Raw genomic sequence first — 26,516 nt, 5'->3', positions numbered from 1 at the left:
ATTTCTCCTTTTAATTTTTGTATTTCAAGTTTGATTTTTGGTTGGGGGTTTTTAATTTGATCTTTTTCTAGCTTTTTAATTTGCAGGCCCAATTCGTTAATCTTCTCTTTCTCTATTTTCTTCAAATAAGCCTCTAAAGATATAAAATTTCCTCTTATTACTGCTTCAGCTGCATCCCATAGATTTTGGTATGATGTCTCATCATTGTCATTATCTTGGGTGAAATTATTATTTGTGTCTATAATTTGCTATTTCACCCAGTCATTCTTTAAGATGAGATTATTTGTTTTCCAATTACTTTTTGGTCTATTTACCCCTAACTTCTTACTGTATGTAGCTTTTATTGCATTGTGATCTGAGAAGAAGGCATTTATTATTTCTGCCTTCCTGCATTTAATTTTGAGATCTTTATGTCTTAATATATGGTCAATGAACTGCTGAGAAAAAAGTATATTCCTTTCTATCACCATTCAGTTTTCTCCAAAGGTCTATCATACCTAGTTTTTCTAATGTTCTCTTTACTTTTTTTAATTTCTTTCTTATTTGTGTTGTGGTTTGATTTGTCTAAATCTGAGAGTGCAAGGTTGAGATCTCCCACTATTATAGTTTTCCTGTATATTTCTTCTTGCAACCCTCTTAACTTTTCCTTTAGAAAGTTAGATGCTATACCACTTGGTGCATATATGTTTAGTATTGATATGACTTCATTGTCCATGCTACCTTTTAGCAGGATATAGTTTCCTTCCTTATCTCTTTTAATTAGATCAACTTCTGCTTTTGCTTGATATGAAATAAGGATGGCTACCCCTGCTTTTTTGGCTTTACCTGAAGCATAATAGATTCTCCTCCAAACTTTTACCTTTACTCTGTATGTATCTCCATGCTTTAAGTGTGTTTCCTGTAAACAACATATTGTAGGGTTCTGACTTTTGATCCATTCTGCTATCCGACTCCGCTTGATGGGAAAGTTCATCCCATTCACATTTACATTTAAAATTACTAATTCTGCATTTCCTGCCATCATATTATGCCCAGATTTTGCTTTTTCCCTATATCTCCCTGAACCCCTTCCCCAATATTTAATTTATAGACCCTACTTGTGATGGGCAGCCCTCCCTTTTTGTATCCCTCCCCACTCCTTCCAAGTCCCTTCTCTTATTCTTCTTTTCCTTTTCCCTTTTCCTCTCCCCCCTTTTAATGAGGTGAGAGATAATTTTGTGAAAAACAAATATGTTAATTATTTACTCTTTGAGCCTATTCTGATGAGAGTAAGATTGACACAATGTTTCTCCCCCTCTCTAAATTCACTCATATATGGTATATTTTCTATGCCTCTTCCTGGGATGTAGTTTCCTTCTTTTTATCACTCCCTCCCCTTTTTCTGATACTACCCCCTTCCCTTTACTACTCCCCCCCTTTTTTTAATACCAGTGAAATCAAATTATCCATCTGGACTTTCTATATATCCACAACAGAGATACAGTTTTGAAGAGTTCTGTTTAAATTTTTCTGTTTCTCTTCAGTCTTGTGGATGTAGATCAAATTTTTTCTTTAAGTCTGTTTTTTTTTCATAGAAACAAATGGAATTCCTCTGTTTCATTAAATGATCATCTTCTTCCTTGGAAGAAAATGCTAAACTTAGTTGGGTAGTTTATTCTTGGTTGCAAACTGTGATCTTTTGCCTTTTGGAATATCAGTTTCCAGGCCCTTCGATCTTTTAATGTGGAGGCAGCCAGATCTTGAGTGACCCTTATTGTGGCCCCTTGATATTTGAATTGCTTTTTTCTAGCTGCTTGCAATATTTTTTCCTTTGTATGGTAATTCTGCAGCTTAGACACAATATTCCGTGGTGTTCTTTTTTTAGGGTCTTTTTCAGAAGGTGTTTGATGAATTCTTTCAATGCCTATTTTCCCTTCTGTTTCTATTATCTCTGGACAGTTCTCTTTTATGATTTCCTGTAAAATAGAATCTAGGCTCTTTTTTTGGTCATAGTTTTTGGGAAGTCCAGTGATCCTCAGATTATCTCTCCTAGATCTATTTTCAGATCTATAGATTACCCCAGTAAGTATTTGACGTTATTCTCCAGCTTTTCATTTTTTTTTGTTTTTGTTTTTGTTTTTGTTTTGTTTGACTGATTCTTGGGTTCTCAGTGAATCATTCATTTCTATTTGTTCTGTCCTGATTTTTAATGAGTTATTTTCTTCATTCACATTTTTTAGTTCTTTTTTGTATATGCCCAATTGAGTTTTTAAATGAATTATTTAGCTCTATTGAATTTTTTTTCCATTTCCCTAATTTTTTTTTAGAAAATTATTTTCTTTTTCCAATTCAGAAATCCTACTTTCTTAAAACTTTTTTATCTTTTCCAGTTCAGAAATCCTACTTTCTTGAGAATTTTTTATCTTTTCCAATTCAGAAATCCTACTTTCCTATGTTTTTTTTTAACTTTTTCTAATTCACAAATTTTGTTTCCCTGCATCTCCTGTTAATTCTTTAATTTTTCCAACTCAAATTTCAGAATGTTGTTATTCTCTATTATAGCTTCTGTTTCCTCTCCCCATTTTTCTTCAAACTCTCTTAACTTTTTAATAATCTCTTCTAGGAGAGAGTTATGTGATGGGAGGCAGGTATCGTTCCCCTTTAGGCTGTTATCTGCTAACTCTCTGCTGTTAACTTCCTTGGGGTTGGATCCCCGCTCTTTCTCTGTGTAGAAGGAATCAATAGTTCTCTTTAGCTTTTTACTCATGGTTAAAAACCTTTTGGGGTCTGTCCTTGGGGTAAGAAGTTTATTTATGTATTTCTTTACCAGCTTCCTCCCAGACTGGCTGGATGCAGTGGCTCCAGTGCCTGAGCTAAGAGAGAGCTCTCGGAGAGAGTTCCCCTCCCCTTCCCTGGAAGTGCCTCAGAGGTAATCATTATGACTGTGCTGTGAGGGTTGCCAGTGAAGGACCCCGCTGTGTGTCCTAGAGACTTCCCTGAGGTTTAAGACTGAACAGTAAAGGCGACACAAAGCCCAGCCTAAGCGTCCTGTGGGGTGTGGATATCAGCAGCTGAAGTGAAAAGCCCCTTCGCTCAAACTGGAAGTCTCTGCCTAGAAACCGCGTTCCTTATTTCAAAGGTTCTGCTTCTCTGGGACTTCCAAAACTGAGTTCCACAGCCTCCAGCCAAGCCCAGCACTATGTGAATTAGATGTTGCCTTGGGCTGTGTCCCAGCTGTTCAAGCTCTTAACTACCCCAAGGTGAAGCCGGACAGCAGAAAGCAGCTACACAGCCTTGCCAAGATCTGTTAGGTCACTTCCAGATTGGGGTGGTTCTAGTATCTGGCTTTATATTTTAAAGTGGCTTGATTTTTCTTCTGAACTGCTGTTTTATAAGCAGAGAAGAGCTAACAGCCTGTGTCAGATTCCTCTATCTCAGTGGCTTCTCTGAACCCAGAGTTCTCCCCAGCTTGATTGGTGCAATGTGCTAGCATCTAACCCTGTCTGTGCTGGCCTTTTTTCTTCTTCCCCTGGGAACCAACCTTTTCTGTTGAAACTCCAGATTCTCTTCAGCTGGTAAGTCGTGCTTCTAATCCTTATGTTTTCTATCAGTCCAGCATTTTTTTTGAGGATGGTTTAACTAATTGGTAATGAGGGAAGAAAGGAGCTTAAAATTTTGCACGTATCTTCTCTGCCATCTTGGCTCTGCCCCGGGAATAGCATTTTTTCATGATACTAATAAACTTTCTTTTTTTCTCTCTCCCACCTTCACTTCTTCTCTCTCCCCCTCTCCCTCTCTCTCTCTCCCTATGTATATATACCAGTGCTCAAATGGCCTGTAGCTGTCAAGTCAACAAACATTTACAAAGTGCTTACTATGTGAGAGGCACTATGTTTAAAATATTTTTTTCTTGTCTACATCCAATCAGGAAAGTCTAACAATATTCACATACTTTGACAGGGACAATAAATAGTAAAATTTCTGAAATTGCTAGAGATCCGATGTATAAAAGTGTCCAGCTGATGTAAATCAGTTGAAGCCCTTATGTAGCTAGAGCACTGGTAAGGCCCATAACTAATATAAATGGCCAGGCAGTAATTAAAACAGAAAACTAACATTGCACTTGAAACTACCTATTTCTTGAAATAACAATAGGTTTTTCAATTTATCATCCTAATGTCATTATTTTGTAATTATAAAAGGACTGAGCTATAGAGATTAAAGGCATAAATGTTAATGATCTGTTGATTTAGACCAAAAAGAAAAAATGCTTGTTAATATTATGTTCATAAAACTAAATCCTTGGCTTTTCTATTCAATTGCCTTGATTTGTTTTCAAGTTGAATGTGCTGTCTTTTGAAGAACTGAGTACTAACAGTTTATTTATTGGCATGCTTTATACTCTGGTTGCTTTAAAAATTAACAGAATTAAAGAGGCTAATGATAGGATAATGAGAATCTTATGCAAAGCTATTTTGTTCTCCAATGTTGTTGGTAGGCCAGGCAGATTTAAATTCTATTAGTGCCTTGTTAAATTAAAATTTATAAGAAGTATTGATTCTTCTGTTATCTTAGGTATCCTTATAATGTTGGCTTCATTACCCACTGTTTATTGAAACCATTGTTTTGAGGAGAAAAAGATAAAGAAAATCTAGTGTAAGTTAAAAAATGTTTTATTAAAAACAACACTGAATTTCAATAAAAGGCACTTTGCCTGCTTAGTAACTACATACACTTAACATTAATTTCAACACATTAAAAAAAAAAAAAAAAAAAAAAAAAACATTGTTAAGATGCTTCGGACTTAATGGGATTCTCTGTCCATAAATTCCCATTCACTTTTCTTCTTAAATAGTCATAGCATAAACTCCATTCATTTTTATATTCTTTTTTCATTGTTTTGCATTTTTTTAAACAAAGGTTTTTTTTTCCAGATTTCTTTTCATTCCTCGTAGTTGCCGATTTAAATTTCATTTTAACATTCATTATATAATTGTATTAAATTTATTTAAATATCCTTTTACTATTGGACATTTACATTGCTGAGGTATTTTGCAATTACATATCATACTTCAATAAAAAAAATCTAGGGAAGGCATTTTTTATTAATTGGTTTTGATAATCTTTTCAGAGAATATTCCTAGCAATGGGTTAAACTTAGTGGAACTTTGAATAAGATATATTTTGTGGCTAATATATATTCATATTTATATTTATATTTATATTTAATTCTTCTAATTTGGATTGTGGCAAATTTGATAGTGACTAAACCAAAGTTTGCTTTTTCCCATTTCTGTTATTTTTAAAAAAATGGGTTGCAGGATAACTTTTTAGATGTCAGTTGTGTCAAATAGTATTTAATTTTGTAAATTAGGAAAGAAAACACAAGAAAGGGGAAGTGATTACTTTAACATCACACAGGTAACAATTACATGAACCAAGACTTGGTTCAGGCATTTCAACACCTATTTCATAGTAATATTCTAAAGAAATATATGAAATGAATAATATTGAGGATTTTTAGGTTTAAGGAAGCATCTTGACTGTGGATACAAACTTTTCTATTTCTCATTTAAATCCCATCACAACCAAGCTCTAAAGTACCTTTCTAGCTTTATGCGATAAGAACTATAGTTTTATTTCTTTCTAATTTTCTGTCTCTAGTACTGGGAGGGTTAGTAGAACAGAAAAAGTCACTTATATAGTCCTTTAAGATCTGTGAGAAATAGAACAAGTTACTAATCAGTTCCCTAAGAAAAAATCCTCTGAACCAGATTGATTTACATGTGAATGCTACAAACATTTAAAGACAGTTAACTCCAATACTATATAAATTATTTGAAAAAATAGGAAATGAAGGACTCCTATTAAATTTCTTTTATGATACAGATATGGTACTGATACCTAAACCAGGCAGGACAAAAACAGAGAAAGAAAAGTATAGACCAATCTCCCTAATGAATATTGATCCAAAAATCTTAAATAAAATTTTAGCAAAGAGATTACAGAAAACCATCCCCACAATAATACACCACAACCAAGCAGGATTTATACCAGGAATGCAGGACTGGTTCAATAGTAAGAAAATTATTAACATAATTGACTATATCAATAACCAAATTAACAAAAGCCATATGATTATCTAAATAGATGCAGAAAAAAATTTATTTTTGATAAAATCCAACATCCATTCCTAATAAAAACACTTGAGAGTATAGGAATAAATTTTCCTAGTGATATAATGATTGGTTTATACTCAGTGTAGAATATATAAGCTGGGAGCCTCAGCCAGAGTGAGGGCAGAGAAGCCAGAGATGGTCAAGCTTCAGAGCCAAGGAGAGAAAGATTCATTCCGACTTCATCAGCCTCGTGGTCTCTGGCCTGGTCTCCTGCACTACCCCACTGAAATGAAGACTCTGAAGACATGAGAACACTAGCTGATCACCAGGTGAAAGGCTGTTGGACTTTAACACCTGTCTATTCTTGTGGTGATTACTCTGCTGAAAGGCAGAATAGCCAGAGACTTCCAGAAAACCAAACAAGAACATTACATATATTATAAACAAATTAGAAGAACATAGTTTACCTCTCAGATTTGTGGAGGAGGAAAAATTTTGTGACCAAGGAAGAATGAGAGATTATTATTGATCACAAAATAATTTTGATTATATTAAGTTAAAAAGATTTTGTACAAACAAAACTAATGCAGACAAGATTAGAAGGGAAGCAATAAATTGGGAAAATATTTTTCACATCCAAAGGATCTGATAAAGGTCTTATTTCTAAAATATATAGAGAATTGATTCAAATCTATCATAGTTCAAGCAATTCTCCAATTGATAAATGCTCAAAGTGTATAAACAGATGATTTTCAGATGATGAAATTGAAACTATTTGTAGTCATATGAAAAGGTGGTCCAAATCACTATTGATCAGAGAAGTGCAAATTAAGACAACTCTAAGATACTACTACATACCTGTCAGATTGGCTAAGATGACAGGAAACAATAATGACCAATGTTGGAGGGAACATGGGAAAACTGGAACACCCATACATTGTTGGTGGACCTGTGTGTGAATGGATCCAACCATTCTAGAGAGCATGTTGGAAGTTTGCTAAAAAAGTTATTAAACTGTGCATACCCTTTAATCCAGGAGTGATTCTACTGGGATGATGTCCCAATGATATTTAGAGAAGAGAAAGGGACCCACATGTGCAAAATTGTTTGTGACAGCCCTCTTTATGGTGGCAAGAAACTGGAAACTGAGTGGATGTCCATTAATTGGAGACTGGCTGAATATATTATTGTATATTAATGCTATGGAATATTATTGTTTGATGAGAAACAACCACCAGAATGCTTTCAGAGAGGCTTGGAGAGTTCTTCATGAACTGAAGTTAAGTGAAATGAGCAGGATCAGGAAAGTATATAACAATAATTCTATATGATGATCAATTCTGATGGATGTGGCTCTCTTCAACAAAGAGAACTGTGGGAACAGCATATGGAACATAACATAGCATTTTCACTCTCTGTTGTTATTTGCTTGCACTTTTTGCTTTCTCAGTTTTTCTTTTTCTTCCTTCTTGATCTGATTTTTCTTGTGCAACAAGATCACTGTATAAATGTATATACGTGTATTGGGTTTAACATGCATTTTAACATGTTTAACATGTATTGAATTACCTGCCAGCTAGGGGAGGGGGTGAGGGGAAAGAGGGAAAATTTGGAACAAAAGGTTTTGCAAGGACAAATGTTGGAAAAATTACTCATGTATATGTTTTTTTTTTTAATTAAAATAAAAATCTTTGAGATCTAAATTTGAAATAACTGTCTTATTTGAATCTTGCAACAACCTTGAAAGATAGGTGCTGTTATTATCCATTATTTTTACTAATGAGGAATTTGCGGTAGGTATGTTAAATGATACGCCCAGTGTGGCACAACCAGTAATTGTCTGATGCAATATTTGAATTTGGGTCCTCTGCTATTGGGAGAAATTCTCTAACATCTAGTAAACTGGAGCTAGGGGAGTAGGGTAGAGGAGAAATAAAAGTTTCATCTAAAAGATGGAAGGAACTGAATTATAAAGGGAATTATAAAATCTAAGAGTTATTGTTGGGAAAATTTAATAAGATATTAAGCTTTGGATAGGAAAAGGAAGTGTTGAGGGAGTGGAGCCAAGATGGCAGAGAAGATACACGCCATTTTGTAAGCTCCCTTCTTATAATATCTTATAATATATCCTAGGTACAATATATATGTGCAGAACCGAATTTTGTTGTTGTTGATGCAAAGGAAGAATTGTATTCGGAAGGTAAAAATAATCTGGGAAGAAAAACAAAAAAGAAACAAACAAACAAAAAATGCTCACAGTTTACACTCACTTCCCAGTGTTCCTTTTGTGGGTGTAGCTGATTCTGTCCATCATTAATTAATTGGAATTGGATTAGCTGTTCTCTATGTTGAAGTTATTTACTTCCATCAGAATACATCCTCATACAGTATCATTGTTGAAGTGTATAATGATCTCCTAATGATCTGCTCGTTTCACTCAGCATCAGTTGATGTAAGTCTCTTCAAGCCTCTCTGTATTCCTCCTGTTGGTCATTTCTTACATAACAATAATATTCCATAACATTCATATACCATAATTTACCCAACCATTCTCCAATTGATGGACATCCATTCATTTTCCAGTTTCTAGCCACTACAAAAAGGGCTGCCACAAACATTTTGGCACATACAGGTCCCTTTCCCTTCTTTAGTATTTCTTTGGGATATAAGCCCAGTAGTAGTACGGCTGGGTCAAAGGGTATGCACATTTTGATAACTTTTTGGGCATAGTTCCAAATTGCTCTCCAGAATGGTTGGATTCTTTCACAACTCCACCAACAATGCATCAGTATCCCAGTTTTTTCACATCCTCTCCAACATTCATAACTATTTGTTCCTGTCATCTTAGCCAATCTGACAGGTGTGTAGTGGTATCTCAGAGTTCTCTTAATTTGCATCTCTCTGATCAATAGTGATTTGGAACACTCTTTCATATGAGTGGAAATAGTTTTAATTTCATCATCTGAAAATTGTCTGTTCATATCCTTTGACCATTTATCAATTGGAGAATGCCTTGATTTCTTATAAATTAAAGTCAGTTCTCTGTATATTTTGGAGATGAGGCCTTTATCAGAACCTTTAACTGTAAAAATGTTTTCCCAATTTGTTACTTCCTTTCTAATCCTGTTTGTATTAGTTTTGTTTGTGGAAAATCTTTTTTAATTTGATGTAATCAAAATCTTCTATTTTGTGTTCAATAATGATCTCTAGTTCTCCTTTGGACACAAATTCCTTCCTCCTCCACAAGTCTGAGAGGTAAATTATCCTATGTTCTTCTAATTTATTTATGATCTCATTCTTTATGCCTAAATCATGGACCCATTTTGATCTCATCTTAGTATGTGGTGTTAAATGTGGGTCCATGCCTTGTTTCTGCCATTGAATCAGATATTATATTTATATCTCCTGGATAATAAGTAAGAGCTAGAATGATTACATATAATTCATTCTCTGAGTGGACAGAAAAGAAGTTCTGGCTATTCTGTTTATAGTTAAGTCACGAGAGTATGCAGCATAAATATTATGTTTGGATGCATCTTTAAAGATAGTTGATCCTTTAAGAGGAACTTTAAAAACTTTTTCTTCAAGAACCTATCACCAATTATGTAAGAGTCTGGTTATCTTTAATGCAGACCCGTTTGTATAATTTGGAGCTGTGGCTAATAAAATTTGCCACTTTGGGATGGTTTCACAGCATACATTAATTTGTACATTAGTATAAAATCTGTATATCTTGTCAGGTCTTATCCCAGATAATTGTACTGCTTGCTTAATGGCCTTTAATAAAATTCTAGCCACAAGCACTGGGTAAGGAGTAAGGCTTTGTTTTGATTGTGCTGGGAGCTTCACCCACTCTATCACACTGTCTCCTTAATGAAGGACTGCTGTGGGTGCCTCTTGTGCAGCAAAAACTGATATTTCCAAGAGTTTTTGAGTGACTTTTTCAACCACATTGGATAAAGCCAGTTCAACTTTTCTCAAAGCCTCTTGAGCTTCTTTTGTAAGCTGGCGTGGTGAGTTTAAAGCACTGTTCCCTCTTAAAACGTCGTGTAATGGTTGCCATTGATAGGTAACCAAGCCTAATACTGGATACATCCACTGGATATCTCCTATCAGTTTCTGAAATTCATTTGAGGTGCTTAGCTTCTCTGTTCTTAAGGAAAGCTTTTATGCTGTAAGCACCTTAGGGTATACTTCATATCCTAAATATTGAAAAGGAGCATGTCTTTGAATTTTTTTCTGGAGCTATATGCAATATTTAGTTCCTTAGTGTTTCTATGGTTTTTTGTAGACATGCTTCTAACATTTGTTCCTCAGGTGCACATCCCAATATATCATCCATGTAATGTAATAACATTACTTTTGGAAATGATTTTCTTACTGGAGTAAGAGCAATAGCAACATACATTTGACACATAGTAGGGTTGTTTTTCATTCCCTTTGGCAAAACTGTCCATTCATATCTTTTATACGGCTCAGCTATAACACAAGGCACTGAAAAGGTAAATCTTTTCATATCCTTCTTATCTAGAGGGATAGAATAGACACAATGCTTAATGTCTATAACCCAAAGAGGCCATTCTCTAGGCAATTGAGTAGGAGATGGAAGTTTAGGCTGACGAGTTCCCATAGTTTCCATCTGTTCATTTACTTTTCTTAAATCAGTCAACATCCTCCATTTTCCAGATTTCTTTCTTACAACAAATACAGGGGAACTCCAAATACTTAGAGAGGGTTGTAAGTGTCCTTGGTCAAGTTGCTCCTGTGCTATATCTAATAAGGCCTTGATTTTATCGCTACCTAAGGGCCACTGTTCTATCTATACTGGTGTATTGGTTTTCCATTGAATAGGAACAGGTGAAAGTGTTGGCAGGCCCTGACTAAAAAACTGAAGTCCTCATTTGTAATCCTAATTGTTGTAAAATGTCTCTTCCCCCCAGATTGATGGGGATTTTTCAACTATGAAAGTAGTAAAAACTCCTGTTTCACCTTCAAATGTCCATCTCAAAGACTAACTTCAGTAGATTTGTGTTACAAATGTTTTAATTATAGATGGAAGGGGTCAGAGAAAAGAAGAAAATACTTTCCTATGCTTACATTTGTTTTTGAAATTGGAGAATATAGAGCTGGGTCTGATCTGAGTTGCTTGTTCATGTCTAATTAAAAGATTCTGTCCTCAATTTCAGCCTTTACATGTCATGTATTCTATATAATTTTATCTGATTGAAGTTATTTGCCTCATTGTTTAGAAAACTGGAACATATTAGGATTTTAAAAAAATACACACTATTAAAAATTGAACTTGGTTTGTAAAAATGCCATAACATATTAGTTGAAACTGAATAAATATTTAGGCCATTTTTTATATTCTTCACGAGCAACATTAAAATTAAATGTTAATGGATATGTTATCAGTTGTTTGAACTTTTTTGTTTTAGCCTGAAGTCAAAATAACTTTCTAAATAGCATTAAAACCTGTTAAATTTTAAGAATCACTGGATTTTTAAGCAGCCAAATCTGCTTTAATTATTTCACTGGTATTTACTTTTTTTAAAAGTATAAAAGAATATTTAAAGCGTATTACAAAAATACTTAAAATATTTTACCTTGCCACTGAAAGGATCCTACTACGGTGTGTTGTTTATTCAATGTGTGACCCTTGGAGATATGGTTAAAAATTCAAGAAAAATGCTTAGGAAAAATGTTTTCTAATGGACCAGATTTTTACATTTCTCTTCCAAATTGCCAGTTGTTTGTTTTTCACAGCTCTAGATTTTACTTGATTTAGAATAATTTAAACATCAGTCTGTTTAAGGCTTAATTTTGGCAATAATTTTTGACCATGAATTTGGGCCTTATAGTCTGTCTCTGTCTTAAAATATTTTACTCTCATTTTATCATTGGGGAAATTATATATTTCTTCAGCTACAAAAATATTAAGAAATGAGTTCAGAAAAACTGAAATTTTGAAAAAGTTAACAAAAAAACCATAAAGTTTGAAATTAGCAGTTAAAGATCCTCGATATTTCCTACAGTTTTTTTTTTTTTTAAGTCTAACTTGTCTTTTCTGTCATTGAAGCAGGTAAATTCTTAGTACCTGCTAATTGGCCATGTGTATTTTTTATTTACTTCCTGAAACTATCAGAAACCAGTCATAAAGAATCAATAATAGAATAAAAATGGTAAAAAAAAAAAAAAAAAAAAAAGATGTAGGAAAAGACAGATGTAGGAAAAGATTATGATATTGCAAGGAAAATTTTTTTTTTTTTTTTTTTTTTTGGCTTTTTGAAAGTACATTTTAATGATTTGTCACTTTTTTTTTTTTTTTTTTTGGGTCGATGGAACTTTATTAATAGAGTCATGGCCTCCTTCAAATGAAGTGGACCTCAGATCTTTCTCTTGATCTAAGATGCCTCCTTCCCCTGTGGTCTTAGTTTTATAGTGCTTGATATGCAGACAATGCAGATGAAGCACATTTAAAATACACATGTCATTGGTTGATTGACCTTGCTCTTCACCTTCTGGAAGTTCTGCACAAAATACAGAATTTCATTGGTTAACAAAAGGGCTAATGAGCAGATCTTGGTACTCCTATCTTTTTTTTTTTTTTTTTTTTTTTTTTGTATTCATTTTTCCAAATTACCCCCCCTCCCTCTATTCCCTCCCCTCGATGACAGGCAATCCCATAAATTTTACATGTGTTACAATATAGTCTAGGTACAATACATGTGTGTGAATATCATTTTCTTGTTGCACAATAAACATTAGAATCCGAAGGTACATGCAACCTGGGCAGACAGATATTAGTGCTAACAATTTACATTCACTTCCCAGTGTTTTTAGTAGGAATGGATGTTGGATTTTGTCAAATGCTTTTTCTGCATCTATTGAGATGATCATATGGTTCTTATTAATTTGATTATTAATATGGTCAATTATATTAATAGTTTTCCTAATATTAAACCAGCCCTGCATTCCTGGAATAAATCCTACTTGATCATAGTGTATTATCTTGGAGATGATTTTCTGAAGTCTTTTTGCTAATATCTTATTTAAGATTTTAGCATCAATATTCATTAAGGAGATTGGTCTATAATTTTCTTTCTCAGTTTTCGATCTACCTGGTTTAGGTATCAGTACCATGTCTGTGTCATAAAAGGAGTTTGGTAGGACTCCTTCATCCCCTATTTTTTCAAATAATTTATATAACATTGGGGCTAATTGTTCTTTAAATGTTTGGTAGAATTCACATGTGAATCCATCTGGCCCTGGGGATTTTTTCCTGGGGAGTTCATTAATAGCTTGTTCTATTTCTTTTTCTGAAATGGGACTATGTAAGCAATTTATCTCCTCCTCTGTTAATCTAGGGAGCCTATATTTTTGGAGGAAGTCATCCATTTCACTTAAGTTATCAAATTTATTGGCATAAAGTTGGGCAAAGTAACTCCTTATTATTTCTCTAATTACCTCTTCATTGGTGGAAAGATCCCCCTTTTCATTTGTAAGACTATCAATTTGATTTTCCTCTTTCTTTTTTTTGATCAAATTTACCAAAGGTTTATCTATTTTATTGGCTTTTTCATAAAACCAACTCTTGGTTTTATTTATTAATTCAATAGTTTTTTTACTTTCAATTTTATTGATTTCTCCTTTTAATTTTTGTATTTCAAGTTTAATTTTTGGTTGGGGGTTTATAATTTGGTCTTTTTCTAGCCTTTTAAGTTGTAAGCCCAATTCGTTAATCTTCTCTTTCTCAATTTTCTTCAGATAAGCCTCTAAAGATATAAAATTTCCCCTTATTACTGCTTTAGCTGCATCCCAAAGATTTTGATATGATGTCTCATCATTGTGATTATCTTGGGTGAAATTGTTAATTGTTTCTATAATTTGCTCTTTCACCCAGTCATTCTTTAAGATGAGATTATTCAGTTTCCAATTACTTTTTGGTCTATTTACCCCTAACTTTTTACTGAATGTAGCTTTTATTGCATTGTGATCTGAGAAGAAGGCATTTATTATTTCTGCCTTCCTACATTTAATTTTGAGATCTTTATGTCCTAATATATGGTCAATTTTTGTATAGGATCCATGAACTGCTGAGAAGAAAGTATATTCCTTTCTATTGCCATTCAGTTTTCTCCAAAGGTCTCTCATACCTAGTTTTTCTAATATTCTATTTACTATTTTAATTTCTTTCTTGTTTGTTTTCTGGTTTGATTTGTCTAAATCTGAGAGTGCAAGGTTGAGATCTCCCACTATTATAGTTTTACTGTCTATTTCTTCTTGCAGTTCTCTTAACTTTTCCTTTAGAAAGTTAGATGCTATACCACTTGGTGCATATATGTTTAGTATTGATATGGCTTCATTATTTATGCTACCTTTCAGCAGGATATAGTTTCCTTCCTTATCTTTTTTTAAGGAGATCTACTTCTGCTTTTGCTTGATCTGAGATAAGGATAGCTACCCCTGCTTTTTTGGCTTTACCTGAAGCATAATAGGCTCTGTTCCAACCTTTTACCTTTATTCTGTATGTATCTCCCTGCTTTAAGTGTGTTTCCTGTAGGCAGCATATTGTAGGGTTCTGCTTTTTGATCCAATCTGCTATCCGTCTCCGTTTGATGGGATCGTTCATCCCATTTACATTTACAGTTAAAATTACTAATTCTGTATTTCCTGCCATCGTATTATCCCCAGATTAGGCTTTTTTCCCTTGACCCCCCTGATCCCCCTCCCCGATATTTAATTTACAGACCCCCCTTGTGACGCGCAACCCTCCCTCTTTTTTTTTTTTTTTTAGGATCCCTCCCCCCTCCCTCCAAGTCCCTTCACTTATTCTCCTTTTCCTTTTCCCTTTTTCCTCTCCCCCCTTTTAATGAGGTGAGAGAAAATTCTCTGAAAAACAAATATGTTAATTATTTACTCTTTGAGCCTCTCCTGATGAGAGTAAGATTCACACAATGATTCTCCCCCTCACTAAGTTCCCTCAGATATGGTGTATTTTCTATGCCTCTTCCTGGGATGTAGTTTCCCTCTTTTTATCACTCCTTCCCCTTTTTCTGAACCGACCTCCTTCCCTTTACTACACCCCCCTTTTTTTCTTTTATATCAGTAAAATCAAATTATCCTTGAGTATTTTTTTATATACCCACAACAGAGTTACAGTTCTCAAGGGTTCTGTGTACCTTTTTCTGTTTCTCTTCAGTCTTGTGGATGTAGATCAAATTTTTTGTTTAAGTCTGGTTTTTTTCTTAGAAACATATAGAATTCCTCTGTTTCATTGAATGACCATGTTCTTCCATGGAAAAAGATGCTAAACTTAGCTGGGTAGTTCATTCTTGGTTGCAGTCCTTGATCTTTTGCCTTACGGAATATCAGGTTCCAGGCCCTTCTATCTTTTAATGTGGAGGCAGCCAGATCTTGGGTGACCCTTATTGTGGCACCTTGGTATTTAAATTTCTTTTTTCTAGCTGCTTGCAGGATTTTCTCCTTTGTGTGGTAATTCTGCAGCTTAGCCACTATATTCCGTGGTGTTCTTTTTTTAGGGTCTATTTCAGAAGGAGTTCGATGAATTCTTTCCACATCTACTTTCCCTTCTGTTTCTATTATCTCTGGACAGTTCTCTTTGATAATTTCCTGTAAAATAGAATCTAGGCTCTTTTTTTGGTGATAGTTTTCTGGAAGTCCAATAATCCACAGATTATCTCTCCTAGATCTATTTTCCAGGTCTATAGATTTTCCCAGTAAGTATTTGACGTTGTTCTCCAGCTTCTCATTTTTTTTTGTTTTGTTTGACTGATTCTTGGGTTCTCTGTGAATCATTCATTTCTATTTGTTCCATCCTGACTTTTAAGGAGTTATTTTCTTCTTTCACAGTTTTTAGTTCTTTTTGTAAATGCCCAATTTCGTTTTTAAATGAATTATTTTGCTCTATTGAATTTTTTTCCATTTCCCTAATTTTTTTTTGAGAATTATTTTCTTTTTCCAATTCAGAAATTCTATTTTCTTGAGACTTTTTTATCTTTTCCAATTCAGAAATCCTACTTTCCTGTGTTTTTTTAACCTTTTCTAATTCACTAATTTTGTTTCCCTGCATCTCCTGTGAATTCTTTATTTTTTCCAACTCCAATTTCAGGACGTTGTTATTCTCTATCATAGCTTCCCTTTCCTTTCCCCATTTTTCTTCAATCTCCCTCAATTTTTTACGAGTTTCTTCTAGGAGAGAGTTATGTGATGGGGGGCAGGGATCGTTCCCCTTTAGGTTGTTATCTGCTGTCTCTCTGCTGTTAACTTCCTCGGGGTTGGATACCCGCTCTTTCTCTGTATAGAAGGAATCTATGGTTTTTCTAGCTTTTTTGCTCATACTTAAAAAATCTTTTGGGGTCTGTCCCTGGGGTAGGAAATTATTTATTTACTTCTTTACCAGCTTCCTCCCAGACCGGATGGATGCAGCGGCTCCTGCGCCTGAGCTAAGATAGAGCTCTGGGAGAGAGTTCCCCGCCCCCTCCCTGGAAGTGCCTCAGAGGTGATTAGCACTACTGTGCTTCAAGGGCGTAGAATAGTAAAGACAGCACAAAGCCCAGCCTATGTGTCCGGGTGGGGCGTGGATGTCTGCAGCAGGTGACTTGAAAAGCCCCTGTGCTCAAACTGGAAGTGTCTGCCAGAAACCGTGGTCCCTAATTCAAAGGTTCCGCTTCTCTGGGACTTCCTGGAGCTGAGTTCCACTCCCTCCAGCTAAACTAGGCAGTGTGTGTTGCCTTGGGCCGTATCCACCCACTTGTCAGTCTCTTAACTATTCTCAGGTGGTAGCTGAGGCCACACCCCCTGGTGCCGAGTCTCTGCTGAGTGACCCCCAGGATCGGGGGAAATCTAATCTGAGTTTTAAAATATTTTGGCTTTCTCTTCTGAACTGCTAAATAATTAGCAGAGAAGAGCTAACAGCCTGTGCCAGATTCCTTTACCTCAGTGGCTTCTCTGATCCCAGAGCCCTTCCCAGCGCAATGGGCGCAGTGTGCCCCTACCCCACCATCTGTGCTGGTCTCTCTTATTCCTCCCCTGAGAACTGACCTTTCCTGTTGAAACTCCAGATTCTCTTCAGCTGGTAAGTCGTGCTTCCAGTCCTTATGGTATCTATCAGTCCTGAGCTAATTCTGAGACTTAATTTATCTAATTGGTTGTGAGGGAGTGAGGACGTTCACTGAGTCGTGTGTTTCTTCTCTGCCATCTTGGCTCCGCCCTCTATTGCAAGGAAAATTAAGGATTGGCCCTATAAAGACTGAAAAGAAGACATGCAAAAATGAAGATACATGAAAATGGAAACGTTTTTTTAATACATTTTATGGACAGATACCTTTTATTCTCACATCATGATTCCACTTTAATGTTCTACTCTCTCTTGTGACAAAAGAAAAATATCTGCTATAATGATCTCATCTAAGAATGCATATAACATTCCATCTTCTTGGCTCCTCTCCTCCTACACATACCCATGATTGGGAAGCATGTATATGTTCTAGAAGACCTTTATTATTTCTTTCAGTTACTCAGAGTTGGACTTCCCAATTAGTGTTTTTTTTTAATTTACATTATTGTCATTTTTGGTTATCTGTTCCATGTCTTGGAAATTTCCCCCTCCCCATTTCTCTAAATCCCTCACATTTCTTATTATTTTTTTAAACTACACAATAACATTCAATTCAAAAACTATAGGGATTTGTTTTCTCATTCCCTAATTGAAAGGCTTTTCTTTCTTTGCTGCCTCAAAGAGCTATTCAATAAATATTTTAGCACGTACTAGATCTTTGTTTTTGTCTTTCACTTCCTTGGGTTATATACCTAACAGTGGAGTTGCTGGCTCGAGGGATATGAAGAGCTTGGTTAATTTCCTTGCATAACTACAAAATGAATTTCAGAATGGGCTTCTTCATAGCTCCATCAACAATACATCAAAATCTCTGTATTCTTACCATGATAATTCTCATTTTTTAAATTATTTTGTTTTTTTATTTATCTTACTATTAGTAATTCCTATTACTGAGTTTGTTTTCTTATGTTCATTTATAATTTGCAATCATCCTTTTGAAAAATCAAAGGTTAGAAAGAAGAAATTGATTTTGTAAAGTAACGAGCAAAGAATAATAAAAGTCTAAGTAACTGAATTTCCTACAGAAGTGGCCTTCCCTCCTTTATTAATCTTGTCTTTACTTCATATGTGATACATATCTTTCTTCTTTCTGAAGTGCTGCCTTAGACAGTTGGAGTCTTAACTAAAAATATTTTTTTTTAATTTCCTAAAATTCAATACTTGTATTTTTGTTTTTGTTTTTTGAGCTTTTGCTTTTATTGATTAATTTATAATCCTGTCTGTTAGCATATTTCCCTATATAACTATCACATTTTTCTGACCCTAGTATGTGGCATAAGCCACTATCTGTGATTTTTAAAATTGAAATATAAAGCCATAATTTCTAAAACAAAAGCAAATAATTACATATCTGTTGATTTAATGAGTGATAACATAAAATCCCACTTTACTGAATTAGGCATATGATCAGATTAAATTTTTTGAAGAAAAAAAAGATAAAAATAAAGGTATGTCACCATCAGTTAGGAATGACTACAAGCATTTTGGTAGATTACTAATAGAAATACTAAATTATTCAAATACATGTGCCAGGACTTATATGAATTGACCAAAAGTGAATAGAATCAGGGGGAAATATGTATGCATGTTTGTGTTTGTGTGTTTGACTATAAGGAACATGACAACACTAAAGACTTCTCTTTAGCCTCATTAACTGTAATAAGCAACCATAATTCTAGAAAATTGGTAATGAATATCTCCCTCCTTCCAATAGAGATGTGGGTGACTACAATGTAAAATGTATTATATTCTGCCAGTTATTGTTTGTGTGGATGTTGGTTTTACTGAAATATTTTTCTTTGTTACAAGGAAATCTTAAATTATATTAGGGTTATGGATTGAAATGCATTAACAAAAGATGACTGGTATAAAATGCATCAATAAAATATTTAAAAGGAATTGAAAAAATATTTGAAATGTTTGCTTGTTATTATTATGATCTTCATCCCTTCAGAAAATGGAATTTATTTTAGAATATTTGATTATTTTGAAATTTTTATATTTCTTCTCCCTTGAACTCTTAATCCCATATCTCACATTTCTTGCTCAACATTCTTATCTTATGACTCAGTAGTATTTTATAATCAAAACATGCCCCAAAAGAAATCCATCACCTTCACCTCCTAACCTGGTTATTCTATTTTTGTTGATAGAGCCACAATTATTCTGATTAAATATATTTGAAACTTCAGAGTCATCTTTGACTGTTTCGGTTTCATCATTCCTCAAAACCAAAAATTGTTAAATGTACCAATATTTGATTTAGACCTTGATGTATATCTCATTGGCTTTATTTACAATATCATCATTTGTTTACAAGATCCTTTTTACCTCAGCTGATCTATTGCATTAATCTCTTAAGCAATTTCTCAGCCTCCCTCTTTCCTCCTCCAACATAGTTCAATTGACAAAACAATCTTATTAAAGCATATTCTGAATCATTATACTTACTTGTTCATTTTTTTTTTCTGTTCAAGTCAGAAACTTTGAAGATTTTCCTGTCCTAGACTGATATCTTTGTGATGGCTAATTGAACCATCTTTTGTCTCAATTATTACTTAGCTCTCAGACATTGAATGAGTATATTCTTAGATAAACTGAGACCAGGAAAAGACCTTAATTTAGAAAGGCCAAGGTCCTCCACTGCATCCCAGGCTATTGTCAGTTTTGTTGAATTTTCTCTTGCCATTGGACTCAGGAAGAGAGAATGAGGCTGAGATCTTTCTCTCCCTCTCTCTCTCTCTCTCTCTCTCTCTCTCTCTCTCTCTCTCTCTCTCTCTCTCTCTCTCTCTCTCTCTCTCTCTCTCTCTCCCTCACACACATACACACATACACACACACACACATACACACACAATACATACACACACACACACACACACACACACACACACACACACACACACACACACAATGAAATAGAACCCCTTTTCCCACTGCAGATTGTCATCTGCTCTGTAATTTAAAATCTTATAAAAATTGTCAAGGGAATGGAAAGATTAAATGTCAGTAGGAAGTCTTGCTGAACTAAGCAAGTTAAGACAATTCAGAGAGAGTACCATGTGCCATTTTCATCTTTCAGGGCAGCAAGAATTTCTGCCTTCTTTTAACATTCATTCTTTTTTGCTTTCATCTTAAAAATCAAAATGGTCTCACTTATTTTTTCAATAAAAACGTCACAGGGAAGTTCTTAGATGGGGTCATCTTATATGAGACTCTTTAAAGGTACTTTGTTAGCTCACTTTGAATAAGTAAGAGAAGATTCCAGTCCCATACAACCAATTATCATGCTCAGATATCTCAAAGTATAAGATCTGAAAGTAGTCTCCCCCAAATCACCATAGTGAAACTTGTGAAAAGAAGGAACATTGCTAACATAAATTAAGATATTTTTCTTTAACAAAAAGGAACACTGAGAAACCATCTTTAAAGATGCTATACCACCACAATTTGAGGAGCTGTCTCATTATTGCTTAAATCTGGGTGGAAATTATAACTCTTGTTTACATTTAGCTGTAGTGGTGCTGGTATTGGTAATGGTGGTGGTAATAGTCGTAGTAGTAATATATTTTAATACATCTCTTTTGGAAATGTAAATCTTTACTTGTTTCCTTTTCCCCTTTCTAATGTACAACATTATTGCTATATAAATATTAATTTGAAGGGAAATTTATCACCAAAAATAAATTGAAATGAGCAGGACAAACTCATCAATCTTTTAAATTTAAATAACTCAAACACAAGGAGCCTCTTTCCAACACTGCAGAGAACCTTAATTGATAATATGTGGAAGATTATAATTTGCATTGGTGAAAAGAAGATGTAAAAATTTAAATTTATAACAAAGCACAAAACCAACTTTAATGTAATTAAAATATTGATCTCCCAAGTTTATGATTTGAAATGGAAGTCATCATACATAAAATAAATGCCCTTTGAAAATTACTGCATTGTAAAAACAAAAAAATTCAGAGAAACTAAAGAAGAATTTATATTGATATGATGCAGATTGAAGAAAATAGAGCCAAAATAATAATATAAACACTGACCCTAGTGATGTAAATATAGCCAATTTGAAGGCACAAAAAATTCTGGTAAAATGCCATGATCAATATTAGTATCACTGTCAAACTTAAAGGACACCAGTTCCTTTCTGTTAAAAATTGATCATCTTATTTGGCAGTTGGGTTGTGGTGGTAAGGGTTTGTTTATTTCTTTGGAAGTACATCCTTTCAAAAAAAAATCTAATGGATTTAAATATCAAAATAAATAAATGATAAATTAATACTATGAATAAATGGTATTTAAAAATGGTATTGTAAAGAAACACCTCTTTCATCATGGAACTGTATTAAGGTATTGGGTTTGAGCCAGGAAAAAAAAAAAAAAAAAAGATGTCTGGAGCAATAGCTGGAAATACTAATAAAAATATCACTGTATTTAAATTATAATGACCTACGTGAATAAAATTTAAAAATTAAAAAAAAAAAACATTGCAGGATTACTTATTTTGTCTTTGCATGCCTAAGGCCTTAACTAGTATTTCATGTAGAATAAGTAAATAACAATAATAATGCTTTACATTTTGCAAAGAACTTAATGCATGATAATTTATTTAATCCTCACAACAATCCTGGGAGGTAATACTAACGTTATTTCCTATTTATAGAAAAGAAAACTGAGGCAAAAAAAAAGAAAAAAAAAAGTTAAATTACTTGACTAGCATCACATAGGAAGTAAATATCTGATAAAGGATTCAAAGCCAAGTCTTAATACCAACAACTGAACAGAATGTTAGTAATGTAACTCTTCTTTTCTTCTTTCCTTCCCTCACCCCTCCCTCCGTCTCTCCCCCTCCTTCTCTATTTCTCTTCCTTCTTTCCTTCCTTCTTTCCTTCCTTCCTTCCTTCCTTCCTTCCTTCCTTCCTTCCTTCCTTCCTTCCTTCCTTCCTTTCTTTCTTCCTCTCTCTCGCTATCCCTCTGCCTCTGTTTCTGTCTCTTTCTTTCTTTCTTTCTTTCTTTCTTTCTTTCTTTCTTTCTTTCTTTCTTTCTTTCTTTCTTTCTTTCTTTCTTTCTTTCTTTCTTTCTTTCTTTCTTTCTTTCTTTCCTTTCTTTCTTGTTTCTTCTCCTTCCTTCCTTTCTTTCTTTTTTTCTTTCTTTCTTTCTTCCTTCCTTCCTTCCTTCCTTCCTTCCTTCCTTCCTTCCTTCCTTCCTTCCTTCCTTCCTTCCTTCCTTCCTTCCTTCCTTCCTTCTTCCTTTCTTTCTTTCTTTCTTTTCTTTCTTTCTTTCTTTCTTTCTTTCTTTCTTTCTTTCTTTCTTTCTTTCTTTCTTCTTTCTTTCTTTCTTCCTTTCTTCCTTTCTTCCTTCCTTCCTTTCTTTTTCTTTTTTTCTTTCTTAACCTGGGTTTCATCATATCATCCAAGTTTAAAGTTCAGTAACATTTATGCACCAAATTTCATTGTAGTGATTGTCCTGGAAGCTTTGACCTGCTCTATATACAATCTGGACCACTTTATCTTAAGCAATCTGATGGTCCCAAACCCCCATTTGCGCCAAACTTAATATAGACATAGATCATCTTTAGTCTGACTGCAGATCAAAAGTGCTATCGTCAAGTGATCCACCAATCTCAGCTCTCTAATTTACTGGGTTATTGACATTCAGCACAACACTCAGTTCCTTTCTAAAATCAATTCGATTAAATAAGGGGAGAGACATTTTCCTATGCTACAGCCTTCCCACCATTCAAATTCTCCCCAACCCTTATCCACGTCCTTATGGAAAAGAACCTAGGTACTCTGCTGTATTCTAATTCTTGTAGTCTAATTCTAACTTCTCTCCAATAATCATGGATTAGGCTCTGCTCTGACAACCATATCACAGGCAAGTTGGCAATAATTTCTCATATATGTTGGCTAAAAAGAGAATCAGGACATACAATGTTTCAGGTTAAAAGGACCACTAGGTTTTACCAGTTACTCTGCTCCAGTGTCTGACTCACCAGACATTATATTCTGCCTTGTCAATGCCCTGCAGAGCTTTCGATAGTGCCATCTTACCTGATTTATCCTGAGTGCTTTTTCTTTATGTTTTTGATTTTGAAAAACCCATTAGCTCCTATGGGATCATCTATTATCTCTATGTAGACAACTCCCACACAGTAGGTATTTTTTGGTACATTGTCTCATTATCTGTTTTATGTGTTTTTTAATTGAATAAAAGAAAATAATTATATATCTATATCTCTATCTATCTATATCTATATCTATATCTATATATATATACCTCTATCTCTATCTATCTATCTATCTATCTATCTATCTATCTATATATATATATATATATATATACCTCTATATCTATCTATCTATCTATCTATCTATCTATCTATCTATCTATCTATCTATCTATCTATATATATGCTAAAAAGCCAAGTGATATAGATAGGAACTTGTGGATCAAGTCAAGAAAACTTAGGCTTTATTCTTGTCTCTGACATACTGGTTGCATGACCAGAGTCAATTTACTTCTCAAAATATTCAAATAAGGATCTATATATTACAAATATGTTGTATATTTTTAGGAAATTCCTTCATTGAAAAAATCACAAGTCTAAAGCAAGAAAGAAAAAAACTAAAAAGAAAAAAGTTTAAATATTGTATTTAATTGTCAGAAATGTTCTCATTAGAGATAGAAACACTATGAAAGGCATATAAAAACGTGACCTGACTTAGATTCCTTCTCTCTCTTCCTCAGCAATTCTTTCCTTGGAAAAAAGAAAAGCTATAATTCTTTAGTCTTTTAAAACAATGTTGTAAAGTGTGGAACCAAGACTTCCTCTGATCTTCTCTTAAACCAATAGTAGAGTGAGCCTCTGAACTGAGTTAAGAGTGACAGAACCCACAAATATCTGGAATATAACATATTACCCAAAAAAGATACCTTGGAAGGTCTTCAGAACAGGTCTGTTTCAAATGGGCAGGGGGACAGTCTGCTGACCAAGACCACAGCACAGGGAGCCCAAAGCAAAGAACTGGGATGGGGAATCAGGACAATGCAGCTTCCACACACTGGGGAATCTTCTGTGAGGGTCTTAGGCTACTCTGACCCACATACAAGCAGATGGCTAGCAGATTTTCTATAAAATCCCCAAAAGTTAATACAATAGGCAAATTGTAAGCTGCTAAGAATGGAGTTAAGGAGGTATATAGAATAAAAGAACAGTTAGGTATAATAGATCTTTGGAGAAAATTGAATGGAGGCAGAAAGGAATTTACTTTATTATTGGCAGGTCATGGAACCTATACACAAATTGACCATATATTAGGACATAAAGACCTGAAAATCAAATGCAAAAAGGCAGAAATAATAAATGTATTTTTTTCAGCTCACTATGGAATAAAAAATTACATTTAAAAAATGGCCAGGGGAAAATAGACCACAAATAATTGGAAGCTAAATTATCTCATCCTAAAGAATGAATGGGTGAAATAGCAAAAATAGATACAATCAACAATTTCATTCAAGAGAATGATAATAATGTGATAATATACCAAATTTTGTGAGATACAGCCAAAGCAGTAATAAGGAGAAATTTTATATTTCTAGATGCTTACTTGCATAAATAGAGAAAGAGAAGACCAATGAATTGGGCTTGCAACTAAAAAAGCTAGAATAAGAACAAATTAAACCCCCAATCAAATACTAAACTTGAAATTATAAAAATAAAAGGAGAGATTAATAAAATTAAAAATAAAAACTATTGAATTAATAAATAAAACTAATAGTTGGTTTTATGAAAAAACAACAAAACAGATAAACCTTTAGTTGATTAGAAAAAGGAAAGAGGAAAATCAAATTGTTAGTCTCAAAAATGAAAAGGGAAAACTTTCCACCAAATGAAGAGGAAATTGGAGCACTAATAAGAAGAGTTATTTTGTGCAGCTTTATGCCAAAAAAAATTGATAACATAAGTGAAAGGAGTAAAAAAAGATAGAAAAAGCTGCTCCCTAAGAAAACAAAAATCTCCAGGGTCAGGAAAACTAATAGCATAATTGACTATATCAATAAGCAAACTAACAAAAACCATATGATTATGATTATCTCAATAGATGCAGAAAAACCATTTGATAAAATCCTGTTATGGCCCAGAACTTGAAACAAGGTGCTAAGTCACTGGTATTGAGAGAGACAATGATTGTTTAGCAAGGTGCTTAACAGTTCACTAATGTAATATTGTAATTATTAGAGTTTCACAAGAATTCACACTTTTAAGAGAGCATATATAAGCTAGGATCCTCAACCAGGAGGCACTTTGGGAGATTCAGAGCCAGAATTCAGTCGAGGACATTCACAAGTTAGAAGCCCACAAGCCCACTCTCAAAGGCAGAGTCAGATTCATTCCATTTTCCACCTTTGTGCTGGCTGCAGGCTGAAGGGCAAACCTTTGGATTTGGAAACATTTGGAGGGAATTCTTGGAACCAAGGAGAGAGATAGGTCTCTATTAAAGCTAACCAGGCCCCAGCAAAAGAGACAAGAATTAAAAGGAAACAATAAAGGATTTGGACTTTAATTCCCGGCTGAATTTTAGGTGATTATTGAACTGAACTGAAAAGAAGACTGTCTCCAGAAGCTCCCCAAGAAACCTGCTCCCAGAGAACATTATATTTTAAGAAGAACATTACAAAATCCAACATCTATTCCTATTGGAAACACAAAAGAATATAGGGATAAATGGACATTTCCTTAAAATAGTAGCATCCATTTAACATCATCAGCAAGCATCATATGTAATGGGAACAAACTGGAATCATTCTCTTTTTTTATACTTTTTTAAAAATTAATTTTATAATTATAACTTTTTTTGACAATACATAGGCATGGGTAATTTTTTACAACATTATCCCTTGCACTCACTTCTGTTATGAATTTTATCCTCCTTCCCTCCACCTCCTCCCCTAGATGGCAGGCAGTCCCATAAATGTTAAATATATTATAGTATATCCTATATACAATATATGTGTACAGAACTGAATTTCTTGTTGCATGGAAGAATTGGATTCAGAAGGTAAAAAAACCCTGGGAAGAAAAACAAAAATGCAAACAGTTTATATGCATTTCCCCAGTATTCCTTCTCTGGGTGTAGCTAATTCTGTCCATCATTGATCAATTGGAACTGAATTAGATCCTCTCTTTGTTGAAGATATCCACTTTCATCAGAATACATCCTCATATAGTATTGTTGTCTAAGTGTATAATGGTCTCCAGGTTCTGCTCA

This window comes from Sminthopsis crassicaudata, chromosome 3 (genome assembly GCF_048593235.1).
Source record: "Sminthopsis crassicaudata isolate SCR6 chromosome 3, ASM4859323v1, whole genome shotgun sequence".
NCBI classification, from domain to species: domain Eukaryota; kingdom Metazoa; phylum Chordata; class Mammalia; order Dasyuromorphia; family Dasyuridae; genus Sminthopsis; species Sminthopsis crassicaudata.
This window is presented reverse-complemented; position numbering follows the sequence as displayed.